The 14,936-nt window shown below is 34.7% G+C and overlaps 1 protein-coding gene and 1 long non-coding RNA gene across 4 annotated transcripts in view; one reads left to right on the forward strand and one right to left on the reverse strand.

Moving 5' to 3' along the window:
• Ypel (Yippee-like) overlaps window positions 1–14,936 on the reverse strand; it is a 94,891-nt gene that overhangs the window by 27,446 nt on the left and 52,509 nt on the right. Inside the window, exon 1 of one of the 3 annotated variants that reach the window (XM_067785036.1) lies at window positions 1,954–2,147. The exons of the other annotated variants lie outside the window; for them this stretch is intronic. The gene's annotated coding sequence lies outside the window, so the exon portion shown is untranslated. Of the gene's footprint in view, window positions 1–1,953; window positions 2,148–14,936 lie in introns of those variants that run through there. 3 annotated transcript variants of the gene reach the window in all.
• LOC137249192 (uncharacterized) lies at window positions 11,385–12,056 on the forward strand. The gene is made up of 3 exons (XR_010952283.1): window positions 11,385–11,669; window positions 11,737–11,896; window positions 11,984–12,056. It is a non-coding gene; the product is annotated as an uncharacterized lncRNA (long non-coding RNA).

Consider the following 14,936-nt stretch of genomic DNA (forward strand, 5'->3'; position numbering starts at 1 on the left):
TTAGTATTATTATTACTTCATGTAAGTATTATTTTCAATAAAACCATTTAACTTAAACAATTTTTTTTAATTATTTTATTTTCAAGTTTTTAGTCTTTATTTAATTGTCCATTATTTCTCATTCTATTTAGTTCATTTAATGCCTCATTATTACAAGGACTCTTTCCTGACAATTTGTTACTATCTAAGTCCTCAATACATAATCCTTCCAAAGACTTTACTCGACTCTGCGCCACGTATGCTTGTCCCTCCTCCAACTCCAAAATATTTTGATGTCACTTCTACCGGACTGTATGTAATATTTGTTCCAAATATGAGCCAAACCGGACATCATAGGTCGCTTTCTATTCATGTATGTATGTATTATGTGTTCCAAATATGGACCAAATCGGACCACAAATACGATTTTTTTTGAATATCTCGAACTTTGTATCACCTAGCGGCAATTTTTTTCATAAGTCGGTTTCTAATCTTGTATGTACTATGTATTCCAAATATGGACCAAATCGGACCACAAATACGTTTTTTTTTAATATCTCGATCTTTGCGCCACCTAGCGACGATTTTTTTCATGGGTCGCTTTCTATTCTTGTATGTACTATGTGTTCCAAATATGAGCCAAATCGGACCACAAAAAGGATTTTTGTGAATATCTGGATCCTTGCGCCAGCTAGCGGCGATTTTTTGACAGGTCGCTTTTTATTCTTGTATGTATTATGTGTTCCAAATATGAGCCAAATCGGACCACAAATACGATTTTTTGAATATCTCGATCCTTGCGCCACCTAGCCGTGATTTTTTTCATAGGTCGCTTCCTATTCTTGTATGTATTATGTGTTCCAAATATGGACCAAATCGGACCACAAATACGACTTTTTTTTAATATCTCGATCGCGCCACCTAGCGGCGATTTTTTTTCATAGGTCGCTTTCTATTCTTGTATGTATTGTGTGTTACAAATATGAGCCAACTCGGACCACAAAGACGATTTTTGTGAATATCTCGATCCTTGCGCCCCCTAGCGGCGATTTTTTCTATTATTGCATTGTCATCGGGTTCTGAACATATTCCAAGTTTCCAGCTTGTAGCTTATCGGGAAGTTACTTAAATTTCAATTACAAAGTTCGTTCACAACGGCCGTGCATGCGGCCTGCCTGTCAAGTCAAGCTAAATAAAACCGTTTAAAAACTGCTTATGTGACGGGGTTTTAATGCAGAATAAAAACATATGTACATACATATATGAGATGAACAAATGGATCAATGGCAAACCGCACACTCATATACACATACAACTTAAAGTTACAGTTAGACACTTTGGCGAGTTGGCAACATCAATTTCCCTTTCCCTAGAAGGAGTGGCGTATGAGTAATAATTAGCCACCAACAGCGCGATAAGAGATTTTCGCAAAGCGCTTGCGAGAGAGAAAAACGCATTTTATGAGTAACTAAAAATAAATAAATAAATGCGATTAGAAAGCGTCTTTTTGCGTTGTTTTATTAAAGTATATAACAAAACGCTTAGCAAGAAGAAGCAAAAGTGCGAAAAAAGAAACGTTTTCAAGAAACTTAAATAAGAAATAAAAATAAATCAAATAAAATGAAAGAAACAAAAATTGTGTACATATTCACAGCTGTTTTTCGCGATTGTAGGTAAAGCAACAAAAAATGGAAAGCAACATACGTCACGAAAGGCACAAAAACACCAAGCTGAGAGCGGAGAAGTAAACGCAGAGAAGGTAAAACAAATGCTGTAAACAAATAAGAAAATAAATATGAAAAGAAATACGCAAAATAACAAAACATTCCAAATACCTACACAAATATTTTTATGTATGTATAATAGAAACACACTTTTTCGCAAAATTTTTTTTTAAAGAAATGCAGCCAAAAATGAAATAAAACTTTTCCACATTAATAAGTCAGCCATTGACTTTGCAGCTAATTTACTTACCAACTTAGGCGAAATTTTATTTTTGAATTTAATATGCTAAAAACTTAAGTAGCGCAGGTAGCTCTCTATATATCTTAATATACATATAATACACATTAGGTATGTATATGTATATGTATGCCACTACCTCGATGGAACAAGCAACACGGGAATCGCAAGTAGCGCACCAAATGAACACGTTTACGATGACAAAGTAAAACACCAACTGTTCTTCCAGCTGCAATTGAAATGCGTTCGGTGCTTGCTGCCGGTTGTTCCGACTGCTTATTGCTGCTTATTCGCTATTGATGATGATAATGATGATGGATGACAACAACACAGTAGCAGCAACAGCGATAAAATAGCATTTTTACACATAGATACACTTTATGGGTATTTCCAGGATTTCTGGCGTGACTTTTATATAACTTTAGGATAAAGTTAATCGGGTTAGAAAGAAAGTAATTCATACAAATTTCTTGTGGGGAAGACTCAGTAGAGAAAATGTCGTAAGCAAATTGAAACGTGACAAATAAAATGAAGTAAAGCCTGTGATTCTGAAACATATAAATCCATGCTCAGTATTGCACTGTAGTACAAGAAAATAAATGAAAAATGTCTCTCCTAGATTGTAGATGCAGCCCAATTCGCCTTCCAATTCGTTACCATAGCATGAATCTTAAAGTTAAAATAATGTCCGTAGGAAATGCCGAATCTGTATTGGTCTCGTTGGAATGGTTTTTCTCATATTGATGAGTTGCGTCTGTAAATATAAATAGATCTTCAGGCTTATCGGTTGAAATTTATTTCGACTTGGCCATTCAAGTGTTTAGCGAATCACGATCTCACTAAACAAGACAAATAATTGCTTACATATTTTGTAAACTATAATCATCATCATTAATTGGCGGTTAACCGCTCAAGCGGTTTCGTACGTTCCGTAACAAGTCACGCCAGCTATGTCTGTTTGCCAATAACTGACGCCAAAGGGGAGCATCAAGGGAGGTCAAGTCTTCCGTCGTATCCACCTTTACCTCAGTTCTTCCGGAGAACTTTTCTCTCGATTACTACAAGAGCAATCTCATCTTCCCCCGATTCCAAACTATGCATCAATACAGGTATGATGAGCGACTTGTATAACGTGATTTTTTTTTCGTCGAGAGGACTTTACTTTTCAATTGCCTACTCAGTCCAAAGTAGCACTTGATGGCAAGAGTTATTCATAGTTTGATTTCCAAACTGCTATTGTTTTTTTTTTTTAATGTTAGGTTAGGTTAGGTTAGAGTGGCTGCCTCCGCTGTCCGAGCGGAGACTCACGTAGGCCGTTGTGGCCCGTTGTGCTATCACGCGGGGGCCCCTATTTCCTGTTACCCTACTTTCGAAGAAGAAGAAAGTTTAGACCCCAGTGAGGCTAAACCAGCGCGTTTGCCTAATGAAACGCAAGATGTCGTTTGGGTTTATAGATTCAAGCTCCGCAAGGCACCCAAAAGAGTGTCTGTGGAGGCATTGGTACCTGGTTTTTGACAGTGCGGGACAGTGGCACAGATAGTGCTCAACGCTTTCTATCTCCTCCTCGTCCCTACAGCTGCGACAGAAGTCATTTGTCTGCAGGCCCATATAGGCACCGTGAGTGCCCATGAGACAGTGACCTGTAAGAAGGCCCACTAGTGGGCTTATAGAGATACGGTTTAACAATATCACCGATCGCGATCTCTTTTCATCCAGCTTAGGCCAGATTTGCTTGGATATACTACATGTAGGTTACCTCGCCCATCTGGCGTTTGCCTGATCCATGAAAAGAGATCGCAGGTTGTATTTGCAAGTGTTTAGAGGAGGGCTGGCCCAACCAGCGGAGGTTATTGTTTGCAAGTTGGTGCTTTCCCTAGCTAGCTCATCCGCGGCGCAGTTTCCTGAGATGTCACAGTGGCCAGGAACCCATATTATGCTTAGGTTGCAATTTTCAGCTAGTATGTTGAGGGTTTCTCTGCACTTCAATGCCACTAGTGACGAGATGTTACTGCATTGCAGGGATTTTATGGCAGCTTGGCTGTCAGAGAAAATTGATATAGAATTGGTCACCTGCAGGTAAGCAAGATGGCGGGCTTCCCAGATAGCTATGAGTTCAGCCTGAAAAACACTGCAGTCATCGGGTAGGCGAAAGCTCTCGCTTAGATTGAGCTTCTCCGAGAATATTCCGCTGCCGACTCTGTTGTTTAGTTTAGAGCAATCTGTAAACACGGAGATTTCGTGTGATCCCGGCTCCACGCAGTTTGTCCACTCGTTCCTCTCTGGGATTCTTGTGGAAAATTTGTTGTCCCAGCAAGGGGGCGATGTTGTATGGTCCAATTTCAATAAGGTTTCGGGGACTTTTTTAATGTTGGTTCCCAAAAAGACGAGATCTCTCACAGGAATGCGTATATTCTTTATTAAATGGCCATAAGTACTTCGCGTTATCCTCACTTACCGCAAGATCCACTATGTTTGCTTCTTTATCTTATCCAGAGAAGGCACAACTCCCAGCGAGTTCCTTAGGATAAATTATATCAATATTATTAGGATACGCCAGTTGTTGTAATCTCTTATAATAGATTGTACCATCAAGGTTCAGTTCTGCTGCTAGAATTATCTTCTCCAGCAGTCGCTTTGTCTGAAGCCTCGGTTAGTTTCGGAGCTGGTGGTATTGCTCAACGTAATTTGGCAGAGCCTTATAAACTTTGCAGGGACCTTAAATTCAGACATAGCAGCTTATTTTCCCGCTGTCAAATGCTGCTTTGAAGTCGACGAAAACATGGTGAGAGTCAATTCTCTTATCATGGCTCTTCTCCTGGATCTGGCATATCGTGAATATTTGCTGGATATATAGATATATTTACCAGGTCTAAAGCCACACTTATAAGGTTTTCCAGAGTTACCGATTCGGGTATCAGGTTCGTCTTCTCCCTCGCTAGCTAGCAATGAGAAGAAGTGTTCGCTACACAACTTAAGCATACTCTGTACGCCTGTTACCAGTTCGCTATTACCATTCCCTCAGGAATCTTCCCCGTACATCATCCACCGGATTTTTCGGTAGAATTTTTGGGCATTATTCCTATCAGCCAGCGTATGAAGCTCCTCGCACTCACGCCGTTCTACTAAACGTTTCTTTCTTCTGAATATACCTCTCTTCTACTTCTTCGCCCCGCGATAACGCTACAATATACCGCGCGTTGCCGCGCCCGTACGCAACGTGGCCCTAAAGGCAGCGTTATTTGCCGAGGAAGCACGACATCTTACCATTTATTTTTTGCGAGCTCGCTGGAAACCAAAGGTGTCAGCAGCGGTGGTACGTAATGAGAGAGAAATATGCTTCCACTGCCCTGTCACATCGTCAGGTCGAGGATTGATCGCCATGAGCAGGTGTGAGAGCCGAGTGTAGTAATCGTCAGCTGTCGTGAACAGCTTTTTGACGGCAAACTTTTGCCACTGCCTGCTCTTTCTTTGATGCATAGAGGCGTGTACGTATTTCGATATTTGGACCTCGTAGAGTAAGCACATCTAGGACACTGGAACAATGTCGTTGAGCCAAGTAGCTTGGTGTATATTTTTATGTTGGAACCTGGTACTGCAGATGACCATGTTTCGCATTCCCGGCTGCTCACATTGATATAGAAACGAGATATTTTTTTGTGATTAATAACTGGGATTGAAATTATAATATATATATATGGAGTTGGAAAGGATTGGGGATTCTAAGGTAGTGAAGGTAAAGTGAAAGAGCGTTAAAGAGTGGTAAATGGAGAACATTTCTTTTAGTAGGAGGTTTTTTCGGTGTTTGTTCTCTCTTTTTATTAATGAGCAGTGAAAATATTTTTGACGTGTAAGCACTTTTACAAACATGTTTGACAGTTTCAGGGAAATATCCATATACATATATGAATGCGTAGGACAAAGCTACAACCAATACAATCTTTCCCAATAAACAAAAGAGGAAAAACAATTCTGAAATGTTTGAGAAAATTACGAACTGATTTACGAACCATTTCGATCCTATTCCGTACATTTTTAAGATGGTTTTAGAGCATATAGGTACATATAAAGTTTTACATATGTAGTTTGTGAAAAAGCATTAATTCCAAGTTAAATATTAACCTAACTTAGTTTGTAATCCGCTCTCAATAATTCGTTTATATGCATTCTGGAGCAACCGTTCTAGAATTGAGATTTTTGTAAGTTAGCACATACTTTTGAAATGTTAATGGATTCAAAATGCTTATTGGGTTAGATTGCGAAGGCCGCAAAATGCAAAGGTAGCATTATAATACTTATGCAGCATATAAAACAACAACTATTGTGCAAGAAAGTTTCATGCAGAGCAGATGTACTCGTATATGTACATGTACACCTACTAAGCAAAACCCAGCAGTAAAGACAGGAGGCATCTGCATAAGAGAAACCAAGAGCCGAATCGTCTAATAGTGTCAACGTCATACTACATGGCACACCGCAGACCTCGCTCGCTGGCCCCAACTACTTAATCCTGAGCGAACTGCTAACTCGCTCTTGCGCAAGGCAATTATGTTTTTTACTCATGACAGATCAACTGTTAGTTTAAAAGATAACTAGCTGCTCTGCAACTGGACCATAGCTGTTAAGTAAAAATTAGAAGCGGTACTGAAAGCTTAACGAGTCAGCCGCCCATCCCCCCAACCACAAAGATTATGAGTCAGCCGTTTTCAGGAGTACCCAACTAAGTATACAGTTTCTGCTATATTTCTAACGTATACCATCCCAACAGACTGCTTGAAATAAATCAGCTCTATAACATACAAACTACTCTCTTTAGGAAACAACTGACAGCACTCAAAGGTGCCTGGAGTAACAGCTGCACGCGAGGCATAACTATAGGCTACTTGAATTTACCTACTTAGTACCTAGGACCTACCTAATTATTTTCTAGCTTTTAGTATTATTATTACTTAATGTAAGTATTGTTTTCAATAAAACCGTTAACTTAAAATTTTTTTTACTTATTTATAATATAAGTGATTTCTATTCCCGTATGTAATATGTGTTCCAAATATGAGCCAAATCGGACCACTACAACGATTTTTTTTAATATCTCGAGCCATGCGCCACCTATCGGATTTTTTTTTATTATTGCATTGTCATAGGGTTCTGAACTATATTCCAAGTTTCAAGCTTGTAGCTCTTATCTGGAAGTTACTTAAACTTCAATTACAAAATTCTGTTCGCTACACAGAGTCAAGCCGTTTAATAAAACCCTTTTTTGGGTAAAACTCGAGTCATTTCGCTAGATATATTAGGCTTTCGTTGGAATGTTCTTCAAACTTATTTTATGCAGCTTCGTGTATAGCTGGAATGCCTAAACGAATAATTGTAAGATGAAATGGAGAATACACATTTGTATATGACAATCCACTTCTACACTTGTGTTATCCAGAGATTGCGCAGCTTGACCAGTACTCCCTTGAAAGAAAGTATCACTGTACCAGTAATAAACTCTTTGCATTTACTAGCAGCTATTTACTTTTTGCATGTATCAAATGTTGCAATGGAGAAGACAGCTGTGGCCAATGTTTTTGTTTGTATCTAAAGAAAATATAGAGTTAACCGACACGACCGGTCCGTAATTGGGATAAGTGTATACAAACACTCCTATATATATGTACATTAAGGTGACCAAGTTTTAACTGGAAGTGACTTCTTACTTGTATTCTTATTCTAACTGCAATTAGCTTTCTTGGCAGGGGGACTTTAGAGGTTGTACAAACTGTATGTTTTGACAAATAATCTCCCTCCAGCGGGTTAGGGGTTAGAATATACCCGCGGAAGGTATGCCTGTCGTAACACTGAGCCAAAAAGTGCATTGTAAAAACAAGAACGCGACATATTAATTCAATAACTTTCAACTTAGGGGAAAAATAATATTGAAATACATTAATTTAACAATTTTCAACTTTTATTTGATTATATTTATTAATTATTTCGAAAATAATATTGAAATAACTTTATTTTAATGTTGCACCATATTATTTTAAGAATTTTTTGATATTGAGTCTAACGCTAAGTTGAAACATTTTTAAATCTATATTGCACAACACTAAATCAATACTGAGACGACATGGATCAATGACGTTAAAATTGCAAAGCATTGAATCAATAAGAAAAATTTTTAAATCAATATGGCAACATTTGAAATCAATCAGCTGAATCGTTCTTTGTTGCAAATTATAACACGTGCTTTTAAAAAATGTCTATTAAATTAAATTTAAGACGGTATTTTATTCACCAAAAATGGTGAAATTGTGAAAATAATGCAACATCAAGGTGAAATTGTTAAAGAATTTGCACTAGAAAATGTGAATTTCAGTGAAAGCTACCAAAATACTGTGTCCATCGATGAAGCCAATGACGAAGAAGATAGAAAAAAGCTGATTGAATGGCTGAAAGATTATGCATTATCAAAAGTAAGTTTATCTATTATTATTAATATTAAAAAATTCTAATTCTAAATATGTATATATAAGTGTAGATGCGTAGGTAACTCTTGAAAGCCTTCAGTATTTAGACAAGGATGACATAAAGGAGGCTATTCCACCGATTGGCCTCCGGGCAAAGTTTCGCAGCAAGCTCATTGCATGGAGAAAGAAAGAGGTAAGAAGTGCTTTGCAGCCTATCTCAAGCATTTTGAAATGATTTTTTCTTTGAAATTATTTTTAGTTTGGTATTGAATATGAAGAAGATTCCTTAAGGTCGGACTTTAGAAAATGGATGAAAGAAAGCAGTCTTAATAGTCCATCTCCAGCGCCATCCCTTCTTCTAGATGTATGCAATGTCCATGACTGTCTTAATAAAGTAATTAAAGCGCAACTTATTGGTAAAAATTTTAATTTTTTTGTCTACTATATTTAGGATTTATCAAGTCTTTTGAATGAAATGGAATCGATCCTATCATAAGCTTTCAGTCAGAAGAATTTGTTGATATTACCAAACAACGCTATTTCTCTAAAATTACTCAAACATACGATATCGACCTGAACAGTCTTTATAGTGGAATGAAATACAAAAAAAATATTATTTGTCCACCAACTTACATAGCAGGGCATTTATGTTATATAAAATAAAAATGTTTTTGTATCAAAATAGCATAGCTTATATTTTATGTCAAGAAGTTTTCATATATAAATTTTGTTCACATTTCCAATCGTATGAAATTGGATCTTTAAAGGAAAGTTTAGAAATAAAAACATTTTCAGAGTTAAATACTTCGCCTCTACATCTATATCCGCTATGCAATGGTAAAACATATGTCAGACAAAAATATATATATAGCACAGTTGTTACTTTGTATTTTCATGAAATCTTTAAAATTTTTGTTCTCTCTTGAAAATTATATTGTGTTTATATTTCACAAGAGTTTGGTAAGTGAAGCTCTTTAAATCGAATAATACGAATAAAAATTGTATATGAATTGTACTGAAGGTTTCGTAAAGTCAGTAAAACCATAAAGGGGCTAGTAAAGGAGGGGGAGAGGTCTACAATTTCGTTATTTAATATTAATAGCGTGCGTTTTTAATTTAATAATGTACGTTTTTAATTTAATAACGTTTTCATTTAATATTAATAATTGGCATTATGAATTTAATATTGCTTCTGTTTTGCGTCAACAATGCTCACTATTAATTTAATAATTCTTTCATATTGATTCAATAAGACGACAAATCAATTCCATAAGAATCAAATATTAAATCAATGCCGAAAAATATTAAATATGTTGAATATTGCGCAACATTAAAATAAAGTTGTTCTATATTGAAATAAGAATTTTCGACATTACTAGACTTTCGTTAATGTTTCTTATTGAATCAATATCGTTTTTTTTTTTTTTGATTTTATGTTGTTTTTTCTCTGGGTGAAGAGGCGACTAAAACACCGGATTCAAGGGGGTTTGTGTAGCGCAGCCCTTTCAGGTTGCCAGTGCAATACATAGTTTCTCCAAACCCAATTGTTCACCTTACCTACACTCAGAGAAAAATTGCATTTTAAAATCAAAAATAAAATTTTTATTTTTAATATGCACGTTTTTAACGAGGACATTATTATTTTAAAAATGAAGATTTTCAAAACAAATCAAAATCTTTTTAAATTAAATATGTCATTTTTAAAATTAAAGTGTATTTTAGATTTTAAAATGTTTCATATTTGAATTAATAATGTTGCATTTTTAATTCTAATATTGACATATTCATTTTAAAAATTGCGTGCGATTACAACGTTCCATACTTGAATCAAAAATGTACCACTTTAGTTCAAACATAAACGTCTTTATTTTAAACATGTTCATATTTAAAAGTATGGCTCATGCATAAGTAAGAAGAAGCAGTTTGCTGAGTTTAGTTGATTTTATTTGCTGTCCGTTCTGACAAAAAATTTATTTTGTGGATTTTGCTTGATATATTGTGAACAAAATGAACAACTCGTTGCAAATTGATGATTTTATTTATAATTTCGAGAACGTGGAATCTGAAGAAGTGTGTACAAATTTAGAAGGAGTAGTTGTTACTACCACACAAATTGTTGACAATCAGGATGAGGAGAAGTTGGTAGAGCTGCTGAAAGAGTTTGATTTGGTCGACGTTTTGCCATTCCTAAAAGGTGAGTAATTACTTAACAAATAAATATTTGTATCGAGCTAATAACTTGCTATTATTACATATATCTGACAACGACCTGCAGCTTCGCAGATAACTTTCAGAAGCCTGCAATTTCTAAAGGCTGCTGACCTACAGGAAGCCATTCCGCCGCTGGGTCTACGTGTAGAGTTTAGAGAGAAATTATTTATTTGGAAGAAAAAAGAGATGCGTATGTACATTGGTAAATTCTTAAAAAATCTTTATCCGTTCACATATTTTATTTTGTTAATAGTATGGAATAGATGATGAAACCATGTCGATGCCAAGCAAAGTAACTGAATGGTTACAAAGTAATAACTTTATGCCGTCAAGTCAATCATCTTCTTCGCCTCACTGTCTCAACAAAGTAAGTTTAATAAATTATTTTCGATCTAAATACCCCTAATAACTATCCTTTCTTGAACAAGGATTTACTAAGTTTACTCCAACAAACTTGCAAGGGGAAGCTTTTATTAGAATCCTACAAAAAAAATCAACATTTGACCAACAGAAACCGTGACGACCTCATAAGCATAGTTATTGACGAAGTTATAGCAAATGACAATATACTAAAAGCCAAGGATTTTGCAAATTTGCTCGAGCAGATTATAAATCTCTTTCCAAACGAAAATGGTGCTCGGGTAATATATTTATTATAAAATTGATTAAAAAATATAACTAATTCTGCCACCTGTTTTTCTAATTTGCCAGGAATACTATTATATTCCGCGCAAGGTTAAAAAATGCACTAGTGGAAAGTTATATGGGAAATATGTTAACCAACGCAGTAAGAAAAGGAAGAGCATGTGCTTTGAGCAAAACACACCATCACCTGCTAGTGATAATACTGGGGCCCCCACCGAAAATGACGAAGTTCCTGAAATTGATGTTACTATATGTAGAGCATTGAAAACATCTCTCAGTAGAAGCATTGCTGATTGGAATGAAGTCAAAGATAAATGGCAAAAAACATTTAACTTGAGACAGAATGACTTAAAAGAACTAACAAATATTGATTTTCTCCAAACCTGGCCGAAATATACTGATTCGCGGGCTCCTGAACTGGTAACTATGAAAATACATACATACATACTTAGTTTGAATTTCCCAGCAACACATCCACACATTGCAGATATACCTTGATTTTAAGATCATGTATCCTGGTAAGGAGAATTGTTTATATTCGAAATGGGAAATTTTTACCGAAAAAATACAACGCTTTTATGAAGTTAATCTACACAACGATTTTTGCAAGCAGCTCTTTTCTCTCGCTAAAGCTTCAACGAAAAAAGGTACATAAACGCTGATCAAGTGTAATGAAACAAAAACAAAACACTACAAAATCCATGCGCTTACGTTAATTTATGTTTTTTTTTTAGATACACAAGACTACATTCTTACAACGCTTCTAAATGGAGTTCTTCCACCTTCGTCGAGGTTTCAAAGTTCGTGAGGGAAAATAAGGAAAAAGGCCACAATAGCAGACGCACAAGAAAGCTTTGGTTTGCTATTAACTTCAATCAACGATTACGAAAGAAAAATTACTGAGTTAATAAGTATGTACTACTCTGTAAGAATGACAATACAGCCTTTCATAATTGTCGAAGGAATAGTTGAGGAAGATATTATAGGATTTTATATATATTTTGATAAAACATTATATAAATTTGAGTCCTTTCTAGAATGTTTAGATATCTGTTTCAAAATCTTTCACACACTTTCTCTAAAATATCCTCAGGCATGTGAAACTTCTTGGACTTTCATACAACACTTTTTTTTTTGAAATTTATACTTCATATGACTGCAAGTCGGCAAACCTGACGTCCCTTTTGAGTTTTATGACAAATAATTAATTCGTTCAAAATGTTTTTTTGCTTTAAGTGTCACAAAAATTTTTCAGAAGCTGACGCCTTAATATGTCATTTTAAAGTATATCATAAGCTTTCTACGAAACTTTTACGACTGCGTTGTAAGCAAGATAACTGCAATCAATTATTCACAAAATTTTCTTCTTTTCGCAATCATTTGCAAAATATTCATACAAAATTTCAAAGCACATCCGCACAAAACGTAGCTCCAACGGAAGATATGTTGTTACCGATTTTAAGTAATAGTTCAAGTACAGAAACGGAAACACAAGATGGTGCTAATTTATCAGTGCAAAATATTGTTAATGAAACTAAAAATCTAAAGAAGGCGCTGTATTTATCTTTAAGTTTGTATGCTCAAAACAATTTGCCACGAAAACAAGTAATCGATATTCAGTCTATGGTATCTTCTCTACTTTCGTCTATATCCTTTATTATACATAATGTATTAAACTCAGAGGCTATTAGTGATATTAATGATGACTTGCAACTACTACTAGAATTTTGTAAAAACCCTTTTCAAGATATAAGCTCTGAGTATAGACTCTTTAAGATATTAAAGGAACTTAACTTATATGAACATCCAAAGACTATCACCATCAAAGAATCTGTTACTGAAACAACAAAATACGGTATCCCAACCTTAGCTCCTAAATCATTCGACATATACATTATGCCATTAAATTTTCAGTTCAAAGCTATTTTTGAGATTCCATGCCTTTTGCAGAGCACATTACAGAATACAGAAAAATACTTAAAAGAAAGTAGTATACAAAACTTTGTCAGCGGCAGAATATTTAAAGCACGAAAAGATAAAATTCAATCTGAATTAGTTATACCATACATTCTTTATTTTGATGATTTCCAAATCAATAATGCTCTCGGCAGTCATACGTACTCGATATGTGGATGTTATTATAGTTTTCCATCAATGCCAAAACACCTGTTGTCCAAACTACAGTACATTTTCCATGGAGCTTTCATTTCAACAAAAATAGTTAAATCCAGCGGTGTTGAGAACTCATTTCTATACCTTGTACATGAGTTAAAGCTCCTTGAAGAAGGTATTGAAATTGTGACGGAAAATGGAAGTAAAAAAGTTCATTTTGTGCTAGGTTTAGTAATAGGAGACAATTTAGCCGTTAATAGCATAATGGGGTTTGTTCAATCATTCAATTCTAAGAGATTCTGTCGTGTTTGCACTAGAACAAAAGACCAAATGAGAAGCGATGTATCAGAGGAGCAAGAAGCTTTGAGAAATGAAGAGAACTATTACAAAGACTTATCAGAAAATAATTATCATGAAACAGGAATAAGGGAAGTTTGCGTTTTTGATAACTTAAAATATTTTAGTGTGACTGAAAATTTTACATTTGATTTAATGCATGATGTTTTCGAAGGAGTTTGCATATATGATGTTTGTAATGTTTTGCTAAATTTGATTAAAGACGAAGTCATAACACTCGATATTATTAACAGTAGAAAACAATTTTTTCAGTTTGGCGAAATAGAAATAGGCAATAAATCTCACCCTTTAGAAGCCGGAAGATTAAGTAATTATAATTTAAAAATGTCCGCATCTGAAGTGGCATGTTTTATTCATTTTTTACCCCTAATGATAGGCGACTTAATACCACGCGATAACGAGCACTGGAAGTTTTTTTTAATTTTAACGCAAATAATAGAATACATATTAAAACCTCAAATAGCTACTGAAGAGCTGGTTGTCTTGGAAGAGCTAATTAAATCGCATCACTCTATTCATATTCGGCTTTTTGGGACATTAAAGCCCAAACATCATTTTCTTGTGCACTACCCCACAGCTATTAAAAACTGCGGACCTCTTAAATATATTTGGAGTATGCGTTTCGAAGCGAAGCATAAAGAAGCTAAAGTATATTTTAACAGCATTACTTCGAGAGTTAATCCTCCATATTCTATAGCAATAAAGTCAAGTATAAAATTTTCTAAATTTTTGTTAGATAATGAAAAATCATTTGAATCAATTATTAGTTATAAAAGCTATGAAATTCTAGATTTAACAAAAGAGGAATTTTTTTTTAAAATAAATATCAATCAACCCATTAATTTTAAAAATGTAATGTTGTTAAATGAAGTACATTATAAAGGCACTTATTATAAAAGCAATTATTATTTATGTTCTCACAATAATTCTGAATTATTCAAAATTAAATCATTTCTGTATCAAAATAATAATCTTTATATTATATGCTATCCTATATATATTAAAAGCTTCGACCAACATTTTCATTCCTATGAAGTTGGCTTGAAAGAAGACGTTTTAAAAGTTATAAATATATCTATGTTTACAAGTCAACCATTACATTTATATTCTATAAATAATGGCAAAACATACGCAAAACCAAAATATCTTTAAACGTTGTATTTATCATGTATTTATTCTGTAACAAAACAATAGACATTTGATGTTTTGATCAGTTTT

The sequence above is a fragment of the Eurosta solidaginis genome, chromosome 4, assembly GCF_040869045.1.
Source record: "Eurosta solidaginis isolate ZX-2024a chromosome 4, ASM4086904v1, whole genome shotgun sequence".
NCBI classification, from domain to species: domain Eukaryota; kingdom Metazoa; phylum Arthropoda; class Insecta; order Diptera; family Tephritidae; genus Eurosta; species Eurosta solidaginis.